General features: G+C 27.8%; 1 long non-coding RNA gene across 1 annotated transcript in view; it reads left to right on the forward strand.

Moving 5' to 3' along the window:
* The window catches only part of LOC130668007 (uncharacterized), a 34,326-nt gene extending 15,825 nt beyond the window's left edge, over positions 1 to 18,501 (forward strand). Inside the window, exon 3 of the long non-coding RNA XR_008989943.1 lies at positions 18,329 to 18,501. This is a non-coding gene — a long non-coding RNA (uncharacterized LOC130668007). The remainder of the gene's footprint in view (positions 1 to 18,328) is intronic.
* The last annotated feature ends 2,619 nt before the right edge of the window (positions 18,502 to 21,120 follow it).

Here is a 21,120-nt window from a genome sequence, read left to right on the forward strand (position 1 = left end):
AATTCTATATAAAATTTATACCCATAGTAATACCATACAAATTCTATATAAAATTTATACCCATAGTAATACCATACAAATTCTATATAAAATTTATACCCATAGTAATACCATACAAATTCTATATAAAATTTATACCCATAGTAATACCATACAAATTCTATATAAAATTTATACCCATAGTAATACCATACAAATTCTATATAAAATTTATACCCATAGTAATACCATACAAATTCTATATAAAATTTATACCCATAGTAATACCATACAAATTCTATATAAAATTTATACCATAGTAATACCATACAAATTCTATATAAAATTTATACCCATAGTAATACCATACAAATTCTATATAAAATTTATACCCATAGTAATACCATACAAATTCTATATAAAATTTATACCCATAGTAATACCATACAAATTCTATATAAAATTTATACCCATAGTAATACCATACAAATTCTATATAAAATTTATACCCATAGTAATACCATACAAATTCTATATAAAATTTATACCCATAGTAATACCATACAAATTCTATATAAAATTTATACCCATAGTAATACCATACAAATTCTATATAAAATTTATACCCATAGTAATACCATACAAATTCTATATAAAATTTATACCCATAGTAATACCATACAAATTCTATATAAAATTTATACCCATAGTAATACCATACAAATTCTATATAAAATTTATACCCATAGTAATACCATACAAATTCTATATAAAATTTATACCCATAGTAATACCATACAAATTCTATATAAAATTTATACCCATAGTAATACCATACAAATTCTATATAAAATTTATACCCATAGTAATACCATACAAATTCTATATAAAATTTATACCCATAGTAATACCATACAAATTCTATATAAAATTTATACCCATAGTAATACCATACAAATTCTATATAAAATTTATACCCATAGTAATACCATACAAATTCTATATAAAATTTATACCCATAGTAATACCATACAAATTCTATATAAAATTTATACCCATAGTAATACCATACAAATTCTATATAAAATTTATACCCATAGTAATACCATACAAATTCTATATAAAATTTATACCCATAGTAATACCATACAAATTCTATATAAAATTTATACCCATAGTAATACCATACAAATTCTATATAAAATTTATACCCATAGTAATACCATACAAATTCTATATAAAATTTATACCCATAGTAATACCATACAAATTCTATATAAAATTTATACCCATAGTAATACCATACAAATTCTATATAAAATTTATACCCATAGTAATACCATACAAATTCTATATAAAATTTATACCCATAGTAATACCATACAAATTCTATATAAAATTTATACCCATAGTAATACCATACAAATTCTATATAAAATTTATACCCATAGTAATACCATACAAATTCTATATAAAATTTATACCCATAGTAATACCATACAAATTCTATATAAAATTTATACCCATAGTAATACCATACAAATTCTATATAAAATTTATACCCATAGTAATACCATACAAATTCTATATAAAATTTATACCCATAGTAATACCATACAAATTCTATATAAAATTTATACCCATAGTAATACCATACAAATTCTATATAAAATTTATACCCATAGTAATACCATACAAATTCTATATAAAATTTATACCCATAGTAATACCATACAAATTCTATATAAAATTTATACCCATAGTAATACCATACAAATTCTATATAAAATTTATACCCATAGTAATACCATACAAATTCTATATAAAATTTATACCCATAGTAATACCATACAAATTCTATATAAAATTTATACCCATAGTAATACCATACAAATTCTATATAAAATTTATACCCATAGTAATACCATACAAATTCTATATAAAATTTATACCCATAGTAATACCATACAAATTCTATATAAAATTTATACCCATAGTAATACCATACAAATTCTATATAAAATTTATACCCATAGTAATACCATACAAATTCTATATAAAATTTATACCCATAGTAATACCATACAAATTCTATATAAAATTTATACCCATAGTAATACCATACAAATTCTATATAAAATTTATACCCATAGTAATACCATACAAATTCTATATAAAATTTATACCCATAGTAATACCATACAAATTCTATATAAAATTTATACCCATAGTAATACCATACAAATTCTATATAAAATTTATACCCATAGTAATACCATACAAATTCTATATAAAATTTATACCCATAGTAATACCATACAAATTCTATATAAAATTTATACCCATAGTAATACCATACAAATTCTATATAAAATTTATACCCATAGTAATACCATACAAATTCTATATAAAATTTATACCCATAGTAATACCATACAAATTCTATATAAAATTTATACCCATAGTAATACCATACAAATTCTATATAAAATTTATACCCATAGTAATACCATACAAATTCTATATAAAATTTATACCCATAGTAATACCATACAAATTCTATATAAAATTTATACCCATAGTAATACCATACAAATTCTATATAAAATTTATACCCATAGTAATACCATACAAATTCTATATAAAATTTATACCCATAGTAATACCATACAAATTCTATATAAAATTTATACCCATAGTAATACCATACAAATTCTATATAAAATTTATACCCATAGTAATACCATACAAATTCTATATAAAATTTATACCCATAGTAATACCATACAAATTCTATATAAAATTTATACCCATAGTAATACCATACAAATTCTATATAAAATTTATACCCATAGTAATACCATACAAATTCTATATAAAATTTATACCCATAGTAATACCATACAAATTCTATATAAAATTTATACCCATAGTAATACCATACAAATTCTATATAAAATTTATACCCATAGTAATACCATACAAATTCTATATAAAATTTATACCCATAGTAATACCATACAAATTCTATATAAAATTTATACCCATAGTAATACCATACAAATTCTATATAAAATTTATACCCATAGTAATACCATACAAATTCTATATAAAATTTATACCCATAGTAATACCATACAAATTCTATATAAAATTTATACCCATAGTAATACCATACAAATTCTATATAAAATTTATACCCATAGTAATACCATACAAATTCTATATAAAATTTATACCCATAGTAATACCATACAAATTCTATATAAAATTTATACCCATAGTAATACCATACAAATTCTATATAAAATTTATACCCATAGTAATACCATACAAATTCTATATAAAATTTATACCCATAGTAATACCATACAAATTCTATATAAAATTTATACCCATAGTAATACCATACAAATTCTATATAAAATTTATACCCATAGTAATACCATACAAATTCTATATAAAATTTATACCCATAGTAATACCATACAAATTCTATATAAAATTTATACCCATAGTAATACCATACAAATTCTATATAAAATTTATACCCATAGTAATACCATACAAATTCTATATAAAATTTATACCCATAGTAATACCATACAAATTCTATATAAAATTTATACCCATAGTAATACCATACAAATTCTATATAAAATTTATACCCATAGTAATACCATACAAATTCTATATAAAATTTATACCCATAGTAATACCATACAAATTCTATATAAAATTTATACCCATAGTAATACCATACAAATTCTATATAAAATTTATACCCATAGTAATACCATACAAATTCTATATAAAATTTATACCCATAGTAATACCATACAAATTCTATATAAAATTTATACCCATAGTAATACCATACAAATTCTATATAAAATTTATACCCATAGTAATACCATACAAATTCTATATAAAATTTATACCCATAGTAATACCATACAAATTCTATATAAAATTTATACCCATAGTAATACCATACAAATTCTATATAAAATTTATACCCATAGTAATACCATACAAATTCTATATAAAATTTATACCCATAGTAATACCATACAAATTCTATATAAAATTTATACCCATAGTAATACCATACAAATTCTATATAAAATTTATACCCATAGTAATACCATACAAATTCTATATAAAATTTATACCCATAGTAATACCATACAAATTCTATATAAAATTTATACCCATAGTAATACCATACAAATTCTATATAAAATTTATACCCATAGTAATACCATACAAATTCTATATAAAATTTATACCCATAGTAATACCATACAAATTCTATATAAAATTTATACCCATAGTAATACCATACAAATTCTATATAAAATTTATACCCATAGTAATACCATACAAATTCTATATAAAATTTATACCCATAGTAATACCATACAAATTCTATATAAAATTTATACCCATAGTAATACCATACAAATTCTATATAAAATTTATACCCATAGTAATACCATACAAATTCTATATAAAATTTATACCCATAGTAATACCATACAAATTCTATATAAAATTTATACCCATAGTAATACCATACAAATTCTATATAAAATTTATACCCATAGTAATACCATACAAATTCTATATAAAATTTATACCCATAGTAATACCATACAAATTCTATATAAAATTTATACCCATAGTAATACCATACAAATTCTATATAAAATTTATACCCATAGTAATACCATACAAATTCTATATAAAATTTATACCCATAGTAATACCATACAAATTCTATATAAAATTTATACCCATAGTAATACCATACAAATTCTATATAAAATTTATACCCATAGTAATACCATACAAATTCTATATAAAATTTATACCCATAGTAATACCATACAAATTCTATATAAAATTTATACCCATAGTAATACCATACAAATTCTATATAAAATTTATACCCATAGTAATACCATACAAATTCTATATAAAATTTATACCCATAGTAATACCATACAAATTCTATATAAAATTTATACCCATAGTAATACCATACAAATTCTATATAAAATTTATACCCATAGTAATACCATACAAATTCTATATAAAATTTATACCCATAGTAATACCATACAAATTCTATATAAAATTTATACCCATAGTAATACCATACAAATTCTATATAAAATTTATACCCATAGTAATACCATACAAATTCTATATAAAATTTATACCCATAGTAATACCATACAAATTCTATATAAAATTTATACCCATAGTAATACCATACAAATTCTATATAAAATTTATACCCATAGTAATACCATACAAATTCTATATAAAATTTATACCCATAGTAATACCATACAAATTCTATATAAAATTTATACCCATAGTAATACCATACAAATTCTATATAAAATTTATACCCATAGTAATACCATACAAATTCTATATAAAATTTATACCCATAGTAATACCATACAAATTCTATATAAAATTTATACCCATAGTAATACCATACAAATTCTATATAAAATTTATACCCATAGTAATACCATACAAATTCTATATAAAATTTATACCCATAGTAATACCATACAAATTCTATATAAAATTTATACCCATAGTAATACCATACAAATTCTATATAAAATTTATACCCATAGTAATACCATACAAATTCTATATAAAATTTATACCCATAGTAATACCATACAAATTCTATATAAAATTTATACCCATAGTAATACCATACAAATTCTATATAAAATTTATACCCATAGTAATACCATACAAATTCTATATAAAATTTATACCCATAGTAATACCATACAAATTCTATATAAAATTTATACCCATAGTAATACCATACAAATTCTATATAAAATTTATACCCATAGTAATACCATACAAATTCTATATAAAATTTATACCCATAGTAATACCATACAAATTCTATATAAAATTTATACCCATAGTAATACCATACAAATTCTATATAAAATTTATACCCATAGTAATACCATACAAATTCTATATAAAATTTATACCCATAGTAATACCATACAAATTCTATATAAAATTTATACCCATAGTAATACCATACAAATTCTATATAAAATTTATACCCATAGTAATACCATACAAATTCTATATAAAATTTATACCCATAGTAATACCATACAAATTCTATATAAAATTTATACCCATAGTAATACCATACAAATTCTATATAAAATTTATACCCATAGTAATACCATACAAATTCTATATAAAATTTATACCCATAGTAATACCATACAAATTCTATATAAAATTTATACCCATAGTAATACCATACAAATTCTATATAAAATTTATACCCATAGTAATACCATACAAATTCTATATAAAATTTATACCCATAGTAATACCATACAAATTCTATATAAAATTTATACCCATAGTAATACCATACAAATTCTATATAAAATTTATACCCATAGTAATACCATACAAATTCTATATAAAATTTATACCCATAGTAATACCATACAAATTCTATATAAAATTTATACCCATAGTAATACCATACAAATTCTATATAAAATTTATACCCATAGTAATACCATACAAATTCTATATAAAATTTATACCCATAGTAATACCATACAAATTCTATATAAAATTTATACCCATAGTAATACCATACAAATTCTATATAAAATTTATACCCATAGTAATACCATACAAATTCTATATAAAATTTATACCCATAGTAATACCATACAAATTCTATATAAAATTTATACCCATAGTAATACCATACAAATTCTATATAAAATTTATACCCATAGTAATACCATACAAATTCTATATAAAATTTATACCCATAGTAATACCATACAAATTCTATATAAAATTTATACCCATAGTAATACCATACAAATTCTATATAAAATTTATACCCATAGTAATACCATACAAATTCTATATAAAATTTATACCCATAGTAATACCATACAAATTCTATATAAAATTTATACCCATAGTAATACCATACAAATTCTATATAAAATTTATACCCATAGTAATACCATACAAATTCTATATAAAATTTATACCCATAGTAATACCATACAAATTCTATATAAAATTTATACCCATAGTAATACCATACAAATTCTATATAAAATTTATACCCATAGTAATACCATACAAATTCTATATAAAATTTATACCCATAGTAATACCATACAAATTCTATATAAAATTTATACCCATAGTAATACCATACAAATTCTATATAAAATTTATACCCATAGTAATACCATACAAATTCTATATAAAATTTATACCCATAGTAATACCATACAAATTCTATATAAAATTTATACCCATAGTAATACCATACAAATTCTATATAAAATTTATACCCATAGTAATACCATACAAATTCTATATAAAATTTATACCCATAGTAATACCATACAAATTCTATATAAAATTTATACCCATAGTAATACCATACAAATTCTATATAAAATTTATACCCATAGTAATACCATACAAATTCTATATAAAATTTATACCCATAGTAATACCATACAAATTCTATATAAAATTTATACCCATAGTAATACCATACAAATTCTATATAAAATTTATACCCATAGTAATACCATACAAATTCTATATAAAATTTATACCCATAGTAATACCATACAAATTCTATATAAAATTTATACCCATAGTAATACCATACAAATTCTATATAAAATTTATACCCATAGTAATACCATACAAATTCTATATAAAATTTATACCCATAGTAATACCATACAAATTCTATATAAAATTTATACCCATAGTAATACCATACAAATTCTATATAAAATTTATACCCATAGTAATACCATACAAATTCTATATAAAATTTATACCCATAGTAATACCATACAAATTCTATATAAAATTTATACCCATAGTAATACCATACAAATTCTATATAAAATTTATACCCATAGTAATACCATACAAATTCTATATAAAATTTATACCCATAGTAATACCATACAAATTCTATATAAAATTTATACCCATAGTAATACCATACAAATTCTATATAAAATTTATACCCATAGTAATACCATACAAATTCTATATAAAATTTATACCCATAGTAATACCATACAAATTCTATATAAAATTTATACCCATAGTAATACCATACAAATTCTATATAAAATTTATACCCATAGTAATACCATACAAATTCTATATAAAATTTATACCCATAGTAATACCATACAAATTCTATATAAAATTTATACCCATAGTAATACCATACAAATTCTATATAAAATTTATACCCATAGTAATACCATACAAATTCTATATAAAATTTATACCCATAGTAATACCATACAAATTCTATATAAAATTTATACCCATAGTAATACCATACAAATTCTATATAAAATTTATACCCATAGTAATACCATACAAATTCTATATAAAATTTATACCCATAGTAATACCATACAAATTCTATATAAAATTTATACCCATAGTAATACCATACAAATTCTATATAAAATTTATACCCATAGTAATACCATACAAATTCTATATAAAATTTATACCCATAGTAATACCATACAAATTCTATATAAAATTTATACCCATAGTAATACCATACAAATTCTATATAAAATTTATACCCATAGTAATACCATACAAATTCTATATAAAATTTATACCCATAGTAATACCATACAAATTCTATATAAAATTTATACCCATAGTAATACCATACAAATTCTATATAAAATTTATACCCATAGTAATACCATACAAATTCTATATAAAATTTATACCCATAGTAATACCATACAAATTCTATATAAAATTTATACCCATAGTAATACCATACAAATTCTATATAAAATTTATACCCATAGTAATACCATACAAATTCTATATAAAATTTATACCCATAGTAATACCATACAAATTCTATATAAAATTTATACCCATAGTAATACCATACAAATTCTATATAAAATTTATACCCATAGTAATACCATACAAATTCTATATAAAATTTATACCCATAGTAATACCATACAAATTCTATATAAAATTTATACCCATAGTAATACCATACAAATTCTATATAAAATTTATACCCATAGTAATACCATACAAATTCTATATAAAATTTATACCCATAGTAATACCATACAAATTCTATATAAAATTTATACCCATAGTAATACCATACAAATTCTATATAAAATTTATACCCATAGTAATACCATACAAATTCTATATAAAATTTATACCCATAGTAATACCATACAAATTCTATATAAAATTTATACCCATAGTAATACCATACAAATTCTATATAAAATTTATACCCATAGTAATACCATACAAATTCTATATAAAATTTATACCCATAGTAATACCATACAAATTCTATATAAAATTTATACCCATAGTAATACCATACAAATTCTATATAAAATTTATACCCATAGTAATACCATACAAATTCTATATAAAATTTATACCCATAGTAATACCATACAAATTCTATATAAAATTTATACCCATAGTAATACCATACAAATTCTATATAAAATTTATACCCATAGTAATACCATACAAATTCTATATAAAATTTATACCCATAGTAATACCATACAAATTCTATATAAAATTTATACCCATAGTAATACCATACAAATTCTATATAAAATTTATACCCATAGTAATACCATACAAATTCTATATAAAATTTATACCCATAGTAATACCATACAAATTCTATATAAAATTTATACCCATAGTAATACCATACAAATTCTATATAAAATTTATACCCATAGTAATACCATACAAATTCTATATAAAATTTATACCCATAGTAATACCATACAAATTCTATATAAAATTTATACCCATAGTAATACCATACAAATTCTATATAAAATTTATACCCATAGTAATACCATACAAATTCTATATAAAATTTATACCCATAGTAATACCATACAAATTCTATATAAAATTTATACCCATAGTAATACCATACAAATTCTATATAAAATTTATACCCATAGTAATACCATACAAATTCTATATAAAATTCTCATTAGTTTTATATCAATTTTCTATGGATTTTCTATCGATTTTCTATGACAGCAACAAGTTTTAGTTTTCTGTCAATTTTCTATGGATTTTCTATCGATTTTCCATGACAGCAACAGGAATTTCACTGGCGATAATTCTATTTTTTTTCTACAACATCGAGTGCTGGGTCCATACTTCCTATGGGATTGCTATGTGATAGTTTTGGTGATCTAGAGGTTCCCTACTTGCGAGCATGAAACTGTGCCAATGTTCGGATCAGATTTTTTGGCTTAAATATCAAGGAAATTGATAATAAACTTTTGTAGTCTTGTTCATGATAGTTGTCTATTTTTTAAATGATAATAATAAATATCACGTTATTAAAATAAATCAATACAGTAGTGCAGTAAATAATAATATGTGGCATAGAGTGTACGAGCATAATGACATTTAAACGGTGGAGATAATAGCGAGGTTGTTATCGGCAGCGTAACGCCGTTAATGTGACTCGCATCAGGTTTTCTAGGGTCGTGAGCACGCGAGTAAGCGGGACTCGGGCACGTTCGCCCTCGCTCGAAAAAATAACCGCAAAAAAATAACCGTGTCAGTGATCAGTGAATAAGAATGAGAATGTAAAAAAAAGATAAAGAGAAAGAGAAAGACCGCGGGTAGTCAGGCTGATGGAAAATGAGAGATAAAAAAGCGGCACACGCCTTGCGGTGGCACAAGACGAGCGAGTGTGTGTCTGGACCAACAGCACTAACTGATACAGAGAGTTGAGCTGTGCAGCTTGCGCGTGGCTTTCTCTACGGATCACCCCGCCCACAATAATATATATATCTACCTATATAGTATTCATATGAATATGTATATGTATAGATATATATGTAGCAAGTAGAAGTAGCTCTGCATGACTAGGATCTCACTTAAACTCAACGTTATACTCCTTCAGCTCGATTCCTCAGGCATTTTAAACCCAAGACTAAACTGTGCGTGCGGAAGCCTCGATGTTCACTTTCAGTCTTCCATTCAACCGTATCAATAGAAAGGAAATCGATGAGTTTTATATTGGACATAAATTTTTAGAATTTTTATTCAAATCACTACTCCACATTTATCGTGTCGTCTATTTTAAATAAATTCCGATAGTTAATTAACTTTTTTAAATAGAGCAGGTATAGACTCAAAAGTAATGAGGAGTTTGAGATTTAAATGACGACAATTAATGGGGATTAGGCAATTGGTGATGCAAGGCGTTGATTAATCCGGCACAGCGAAAAATAAAAAAAGAGGACGAGTAATCGAGTAGTTGAAGTCAGCGTATCGGTTGGCTTAGGCGTGTAATTGATCCCGAGTCGGATAGTTGTAATAAATAATTTAATTGAAATAAAAAAATGTATAATTTCTCTTGGTTAATCATCTCGTTTGGCTGTGTATGGCCAAGCGGCGAAATTGTCACCGCGATCCCACACTTTGTGAGAAAGAAAACGGGCGATTGATTCGTTAAGCTTATAGGTGGGTATTTAATGCTTCGGATAGATACTTACACTTCTATTAACGGTAAGCCTTGCTCTACATTCCTTTATATAGTCTTTTATATTTGTTAAAAAATATACCATTTTATAAAATTACCTGATCGTTACACTCCGGTTGAATCTCCGAGTTTAAAAGGAGCTATCCTAAATCCTGCGAGGAGAAGACCTAAACTTTTCTCAACGATCTAATCGCCAGGAGACTTGAGCTGTCTTCGATAAAGACCATCCACTAATTCTCATTTTCTCCGTACCTTGATCGGTCGACCTTGAGCTTAAATCTTCTCTGTAATCATCGACGAGAAAAATTTTTGTTGATTAAAATTATTTAGACTGATCGAGGGTTAAAAGGACTAGCGGATGCATGGACAATTAATAATTTGAATCGGTCGGTAATAACTAAGGATGTCCATTAAATGAAGTTGTCTTGGTCGTTAAATAATTTTACATCATCAGTTAATAGGGTAAAAATAATCTTTGAAGGAAACAGGATATTGCCGAAATGTTAGTGAGTATTGATGGAGTAAAATAATTATGGAAGTTAAATGTTGATGGGTGTTTAGTGTTGCCGAGTGTCGGTAGTTTGAAGAATAACGTTTCGCAAGTGTTGATGATGATGGGAAATCTGGTGAAACTTAAGTGTATCTGTGGAAATAAGTGTGTATCGAGCGTATTTAATACCTCCGGTAGACTCTGGATCATTTCACCTAACCAGGAATGTCAATGATCGTTATAATAATGTGAGGCAAGGAGAAGTTGTCGAGTGTTGGTTAGTCTGGCTGTTAATTTTAAGATGTACTTTAATGCTTTAGACTCAAATTAAAATAAAAAAGGCTTTAATGATGCTGCTGACTGCTTATGCTGTGACATAAGATGTGTAAAGCGGGAAAGATTCTAGGCTTGTGATGTGTATTTACAGAGGTGATTCCAAGTCCAGGCGTCGTCGGGTCCATAAACGAGATGGAGACCAGGGGAAAATAATTGTATCGTATCGAGTCTACTCTCCGCGGACTATACTTTGCTCTGTGTACGATGACGAGTGAAAGTGAAGTATCATATCTCTGTGGGCAATGTTAAGCCACGCGCCCTCCTCTATCATGTCCGAGAGTTTACGAGCACATGCTCTACTCACGCATTTGTACAGATGCGAGCTCATGTATTTGGTTGTTCATAAAGATGATGGTTTGATTTTTTCTTTTTTTAGCTTCCCGCTAAGAAAATTGTAAATTTTCAAAAATTCGGGAAGTTATTGGTTTTGGTCCGATTTGCAAAAACCGAATTTCTATCAAATTTGGACGTTTTGAGGTTCTAGGAAGCTATCCTGACTAATTTCACGATGATGTCCGAGTGTATGTATGTACGTACGTATGTATGTATGTAAATATTCATAACTCTTGAACGAATAAACCGATTTTGATCGTTGAGGTGTCATTCGACGCGGCTTGTTAATGTCTTGAAGCCGTAAAAATTTGAACTTAATCGGTAGGGTGCGTTCAGAGATATTTCAAAAATAAAATTTTTTCGAAAATGTTTTATTTGGATAACTTTTAATTTGCTCGATAGATTGATTCCAAAATCTAATCAGCTCTAAAACTCTATAAGCCGCGTCGAATGCCACCTCAACCATCAAAATCGGTTCATTCGTTCAAGGAAAATCGTTGACGAAAGAATTCAAAAAAAATTTTTTCCTTGGTTTTTTTGAAATTTCTCAAAAACAGCTAAATAAATCGAATTCAAAATTCGACCAGTTTTAGAACTTGATAAAACACGTCGATTGCCACCTTAACCATCAAAATCGGTTAATTCGTTCGCGAGATATCGTGGGAGAAAGAAATGCTAAAAAATGGTTTTTTACAAAACAATGGCATACAAAAGTATTTGCGAGCTCGAAGAGCTCGAAAATATATTCACAATAATGTTTTCGAGTTCAGCGAGCTCGAAAACAGCGGGAAGTTTTGGGGCTGGCCCGCAGGGTCAACTGACAGACCGATTTTTTTTACCAGAATTGATCGATCAGTCAAAATCCTGGTCTAAGAGGAATCCACTTGAGCATAAGCCAACAGGTAATTTTTTTCTCAAGTCTTTATAAAGTCTACTCTTATATTTTTTTTAATGATCATCAACAATGACAGTGAGGTTTAAAGTTAACGGTAATCAATAGCGATTTTCTTAGCAAATAGAATAAAAAAAAGAAACAATGATTCAATCACGAATATTGAAACTACCTGAGTGGTGTATTTTGATTGGTGTATCAATTTATATGTCGTCACCGAGGTTGTTCGTGATGATTTTGCAAGCACTCTCCCCCCAGTTGCTCCTCGCATCGGTTGTTACGGCTCGGAAACCGCGGGCATAATCCGCGAGTCGAGTCCCTAGACTACTTACTCGGCGCTGATACAATTGATGAGAGATGGAATTGAAATTATTATAGAAAACACAAGATACAAGATCGTGCCGTGGATTGGCGTCCGATGGACGGATGGCGCTTTCCTATCGATTTTATTTAATTCAGTGCCTCAATAATAAATAAACCTGATACATATATATTTATGTCTGTATCCTTCGACTCGAATTCTCATCCAGTAATTTAAATCAATACAACTCAGTAGTATCTCCTTTTTCCACCTCTTGTTTGTTATTATCCGTAGGCTTGCAGTTGACGAGTTTGTTGCGCAAAAATAATCCGAATGCCGGAAGAGGCTGGCTGGATGTGCCTCGCCTTTTCTCATTGCCATCCTCGGCACTATACTCGTTAACTTGCCCGCAAATTCTTCATCTCTGTCTTGCGTCATCCAGCGTTAACATTATTTCCATGTCTAATTAATTCAAAAATACATTAAATTGAAACTACACATAAATAACTGATTAATATAAACGCAATAACGACACAAAAGAGTGACATGTACCCCTCTAGTAAATAAATAATAAATATATTATTTAAGAACGGCCTTCGCACTCTTTCACCTCAACATAATCTTTATTCGAAGCAATGAAGCTCTCACTTCTAGAGCTGTCACTCAGTTGACAGATGTCACAGCTACCTATTTATTTAAAACATACAACAATTTATTTAATACATTAAGTTTGAAATAAAAAAAAATATAAAAAATAGAGACAACTGTCGAGTGACGAACAGAATAAGGCGTTCGGCAGAAATAAAACAACTAAAGCAATAAAAAAATATAAGTAATATAAAGATTGTCGGTTATTATTGTGGCCCGAAGGCATCTCTCAGTAGTGAACACGCCCGATTACAACATAGTAGCCATCATTATTGCGAATACGGTTTAAGTCTTGTCCAAATGTCCGCTGGACTAGATTCCATAAATTATTTTACATTTTACTTTTTTTTATTTTATATCTATCATTCGAGATAATACAACTTTATTGTAAGAAAATTGAGATAACTGATAAATTTTACTGCTGATTGCTAGTTCTCATGATATTCCAAGAATCGTTCTGCTTTTATTCGATTTTATTTGATCTGATCTGATGTTTTTTTAACCGTAAGAGAAATGAAAAAACTTCTATTGAGATGAAAAGTATACAAATTGGTAAATGTAAAAAATAATAGACGGTAGCGGTTGTCTTGAGCCGAGTTGGTGGAATCATATCAAGGTTTATATAGAGTAGAGAATGGTTTAATGTTTATTAGCATAGCGGACCACCCATGACTCGACCCTGCCCAAGTTAAGACTTGGTTTGTTCATTCGTTCATGAGTATTATACGGCTGTGTTGGATGCTGGATGTTGCCTGATTCTGGTATTGAGTATAGAGAAGTTGAACCTTATAATAAGCAGCCGCTCATGTTGCGATGCCCTATGAATACAAGTTCCGCTCGTGTATACCCATCCGATCTCGATTTATAACGATATATGTCGATCCTTTATTGGCATTCATACAATTCTCTTTTTCTTTATACACTACTGTCATTTTTATTATTTTACCTGCATTATTATAATTACTAGTAATTAAATTTACTCACAAAAATTAATGTCTTGAATTTTTAGTTCAAAATTTACGATTTGGATAATTACACAGTAAAAAATATTGTGTTAAAATCGACACAATCTGTGTGTTAGAAACGGTCCACACAATTTTTGTGTTATTTTTCAACACAGACTATTTGTGTTGAATTTCAACACAAAATTTGTGTTAAAATTTCAACACTTTTTTTGTGTTGATGTTAAAGTAACACTTAATAAATGTTGATAATATCGATTTTTATACTAAGTAACACTTTTAAAGTGTTGAAGAGTAAATCGATTAAAAATTTTAAAGTAACACAAAGAATTGTGTTGATTTGATACAAAAAAATCAATACAAAAATTTTAACACGGACCGTTTTTAACACAGATACGCAATATTTTTTACTGTGTAAAGATCAATTTTGATCAATCGTGTCAACCAAAAATAGCGAAAAGTGCTTTTGAAGACATTTGAATTTGAAATTTGATAAGTTTGAGAAAACTCAATTTTTGTAACGTCAAATTTTACGACCCCGGGTAAAAATATTTGGCCGAGATTATGGTGAAGCCGTACAATTTTATACAGAGAAGCCTAATTTTAGCCGAAATCACGTCAAAGTCATAAAATTTGGTTGAAAAAGCCCGGAAATTAATCGATAAATTAAGTCGGTCATTTTTATAGCCCAGTTATTGGCCAAATTTCAGCCTTGAACTAGTTTTTGAACTTGTGCTGCACTATCTGAGCTTTTTGTCGCTCCTTGTCCGCTGAGAAAAAATTTTATTATATTTTTGGTTTTAAATTTTTTAACCTGGTACGTAAAATAAGATCTATTTAAATATTATCGGCACTAATTATATACTAAGTAACATTTGTCGTTGGTCAGTTAAGTATTTAACATAATTTATAATAATCAGCTAACATATAATGACTGACCATGATACCAAGGTCCAGGATTTAAGTAAAAAAAAACAATTGGAAATCTTCTGATCTATAAATGATAGAAAAAAAAACTAGCGATGCATAACGAAAAAAATAATCCTTGATAAAGATCATTGATCAGGTTATTTAATTATTACGCAAAAAAATAATTGTTTAAAAAATATTTTTTTACACTTAACGTCGCATTTGATTGCTTGTCCTTAGTCCAGATTTCTTGGTGTAAAAAAAAAAAAAAAATAATAATAAAGAGCAAGATGCTTAAGCCCAGGGTACTTGGGTTGAGAAAATAAAAAATAACAATGAATATTAAGTTGACAACTAATTGAGTCCTTGAAGTATGCAGAGAAAACGTCTCGTCTCGGGAAACGTTTAGCTGGAGAACTTAATGGAGATTATTGCAACCGATTCCTATTAATTAAATCGTCTACGACGTCGATTTATTTATTAGCAGTCATCTTGTTTCTATGTCTTATTCTTAAGTTATGCTATAAATTAAAGTTTAAGTTATTCCAGCCAACAAAAGCATCATAAAATACATAAACAACTGGCTACTAAATTATTTACAACCATAAAATGCAAATATTTGTCCATTAATATAAAAAATTTAACGATCTATTATTTAATTTATAAATTAATAAATCACGTTGTTATTAACCGCTGAAATTATTTAAACTCATTAATCATCAGTTTAAAAAATACTAATGTATATTTTAAATTCACTTGTTACTTGTACTTTCTTTTCGAGACTTTCTACCAGTTTTTGAAATAACAAATAAATAAATAGCCAAAGAAACGCAAATAAATGAAATCGAAATGATCTAGTAGTAGTCTTTTAATAATTTCCGAGTAACGTCTTTCCTTTTTTTTTTTTTTTATGTGTACTTTAGTTGTAATTGGACGGGTAAAAAATTGTGGAAAGAATATCCTTTGATTTTTTAACGTCTATGTAATTTAAAAGTTGTTTAGTAATGCGACGTTGATTTTACGAGCAGTAGTAAACGGTTAGAAAATATTTAGATCAAAAAATCTTCAAACGATCAAAAGAGTTATTTGGTTGTAAAACCTGTACCGAGGAGTTACAATAGTCCGAGTTAAATATATTTATATATTTATATAGATATATATGAGTATAACTTTCTATGGAATTATAACAAGAGTGTTGTAACATTAAACAAAAAATTTACGGAATCTTTTTATTGTAGATTATAAAAAATAATAATAAAATATATAATAACATTCTATTGTAGATAAATTATCTCGAGTGTGCTGGTAACAATTGTGTTAACGAGTTGCTTTGGTCGGAAAAGAAAAAGCCGAGAAAAATTGTTGTAAAAAAAATAATAATAATAATAATTATGAAATAAAAATAAATATAATAAAAAATAAAGTTAAGTTAAGAGTGAGAGGAATACTGGATCTCCTTCGAGCGTCAACGCCCGTTTCTTGGGCATATATGGAATTCGGTAATTGTAAGATCTGACTCAAAACCTTCTCGTCTTCTTTTTATTATTTTCTATTTTTATAAATTTATGGCTAGTTAATAGTTTCAGAAAATCCGGAGTACGAGGTAGTAGACGACTCACCCCAACTATGGACAATTTAATATTTTAGTCTCTGATAGTAAAGTAAAGATCAGGAGAAACTTAAAGCCCAGGAATAAAAATATAAAATGTAATTATATCATTGGGAATAAATCTGAAGACTCCACCCGATGACCCTCGACGAAAAATCTTCTCGTTCACTTTCATCCTCGATTTGTAATCGCAGACTGGTTTGTGTGTTTTTTTAGTTTAAATAACCCATGTTACAAACCTTGCTCTTATATACATAAATATAAAGAGTAAAGTAAGATGCAGCAAGAGCTGAAAGAGCAGACTGTCGAGTGTCCTCGCGGATATGTCGGTTAGCAGTTTCCTGGGAGAGTTGTCTTGTCAGCGTCCTTGGAGCCGTTACACTCCCTGTGGAAACTTGTGCTGTACAAACTCAGTATGCACTGATATTACTAAAACTTTATTCTACAAGATATTCATTTTTATTTAAATAAATTTAAACTTTTTTATAGATCGGCTTTGCTCTCTACACCCACCGACACGCCTCTCGTTTACTCTCGTCTACAGTTAGCTCGGCATCGGCATCCAGTAGCCAGTGGTTACCAAGCGAGCTTCTTTTTCTTATACATTAGCCGACTTGAGTACGATACGGAACTAATGGTGAGTTTAGCTTTACTAAACGTATCTGTTATCTATACGTAATACAGGACAGAGCTAGAGGTTGCACCAGAGCAACAGCAACTACACCCGGCAAGTGTCCGTGCCCAGTAACGCAAACGAGCGTTAAAAAGTCATACGATCCGGCTCGAATAGCCTACGTGGGATGACAAATCCACTTTCTGATACTCCGATCATAGGTCTTTGCACTCGTTACGCTTGACACGTACATTTTTTGCTGCCCCACCACTCCACTCTTTTTTTTTTTACTTTTTTTTTATTTGTCATTATTTTTTGCCCACCGGATTTTAATTCTCCGCGGTAAATTTTATTTTTGTTGATGGAAATTAAATTAATAATAAAATGTAACTTCTGGTACTTTCTAAATTTCTAGGATCTGCCCGTCTGTTGAAAGCTATCAGCCGTTTTTTCAATCGAGTCTTGACGAGCTTAAAATAATTATTATTTTTTTGTCAAGACGAATAATTGTCACTCGAAATAATGACCGACTATTCGCTTGAGGATTTAAAATTCTTCATAATTAAGTAATTAATGACTCAATTAAATAAATAAATGAATAAATTATTTATTAATTAAATAATTAATAGTGATTAGATAACAATGAGGAAAAAAATTCCTACATATTTAACCAATTAAGAGAGTCGCACCCGATAAAAATAAATAACGTTAATCCGGTCTAGAGTCTGTAGTAGTATCGCTGGGGATTATTGAGCAATCTTGTTGTCCGAAAGGTCGGAGAAAAATCGCAGCAACTTTCCTTCGTTAATTGAGGAATTCACACCTCTTAATGATTTAAGTTGCTGGAAAAACGTTAAATAAACTAACTAACTCTAAACTCCAGAATAGTTTTAAGTATCCTGCACTCCACGTTTATTTATTTATTTATTTAGTTAGTTATTTATTTAAGAGCTCAAGTTAACTCTAACATCGTACCGTATCGTCTAACGCGTTCGCTGGATTTGGTGTTCGCTAATGTAGTGCCTCGTACTGATTCTGAGGCAATCGATTTATGGGGTGGAATATAAACTAACGTGCCAGAGACATTCGTCGTTTTAGTCGTCTCAGTTGTTGCTGTTGCTGTTGCTGTTGTTGTTGTAGATTTTCTCTACTCGTTATAATGCATCCGAGTACTTATACTATTCTATGGTACATTCACTACACACACGATACACAAGACAGTGATCACACTCTTCCGCATATACTAGATCTAATTTCCTCACTACTCACTATTTATTTAAAATATCAGATTACTTTACCTACCGCAGTTAAATTTAGCTGGCTGTTGGTTAAAAATAAATAAAAAGTTTTGATCGAATTAAAGACCCGATATTACTTGAGTTTGATCCCGGATTTCGGTGAACTGGACCTGCCAGCAAAAAAGTAAACGGTGCAATTGATATGATTAAACAATAGGGCAAAGTCTGTGAATCTGTCGTAGCTATTAATTGACCGTGTTAATTTGATAGACATTGCATTACTGCTAATGGACTGACTTCTGCCCGAAACCAGTTCTCCGTACGTTCACCTTACACCTTATATATTTAATCCGCCGATGAGCCTGAGGGGTTGGCCAGGGAGCTCGGCTGCAAAGTGAAAGAGGGATCGTGGACAAAAAGGCCATCAAGACACGCGAGATCTTTTTTTAAAATAATAAGCTAAAAAATTTATGGCGAGCTGAGTGCGAAATTAATTCTTCACACGATACATAAACCTCGGAGAAATCTGATCAAGCTGGTTAACATATGTTTTGAGTGACCTTCATACTTTACAAGGGTACAATCATCTTTTTTTTAATTTAAAAAAAAGACTATGAAGTATAAAACAAAATGAATATTTTACTTATGAGATTAATGAGCCCAATAAATCCCTAATTGTCTGTGCTGTGTAAAAAATACCGGGAAATGCGTCTGTTCGATCATTGAAATAGCGAGGGTGTGTACTAAGGTGTGTTCACCACATGGAAGAATTTCGCACACCGCATGAGGTAGAGGTATAATATAGTAGAGTACGCCGCTGTAAATGGTATCCTGGCGCTTGTGATGCAATAAGTGAATGTATAACGGATGTTAAGGCACGCGTTTATTCATCACAGCATCCCTTTGGATCTTTGCCGGAAGTCATCTGTCCACTTAACGTCTCAAAAAAAATCTAATTCATATTAACTCCAAGTCGAAAGAAAGAAATAATAAAAACAGACACTAATTCACTTTGCGAAATCATTAATGCAATTGTGCAGGTCTTTACTCAATCAAGTTACGGTGAAAATATTTACCATTCATTGGATCATTTTTTTTTTAGTACAACCCGGTATCAGTTTTAATAACTCGGTTAGACGTAAATATTGATAATTAAT

Source organism: Microplitis mediator, chromosome 5 (assembly GCF_029852145.1).
Source record: "Microplitis mediator isolate UGA2020A chromosome 5, iyMicMedi2.1, whole genome shotgun sequence".
NCBI classification, from domain to species: domain Eukaryota; kingdom Metazoa; phylum Arthropoda; class Insecta; order Hymenoptera; family Braconidae; genus Microplitis; species Microplitis mediator.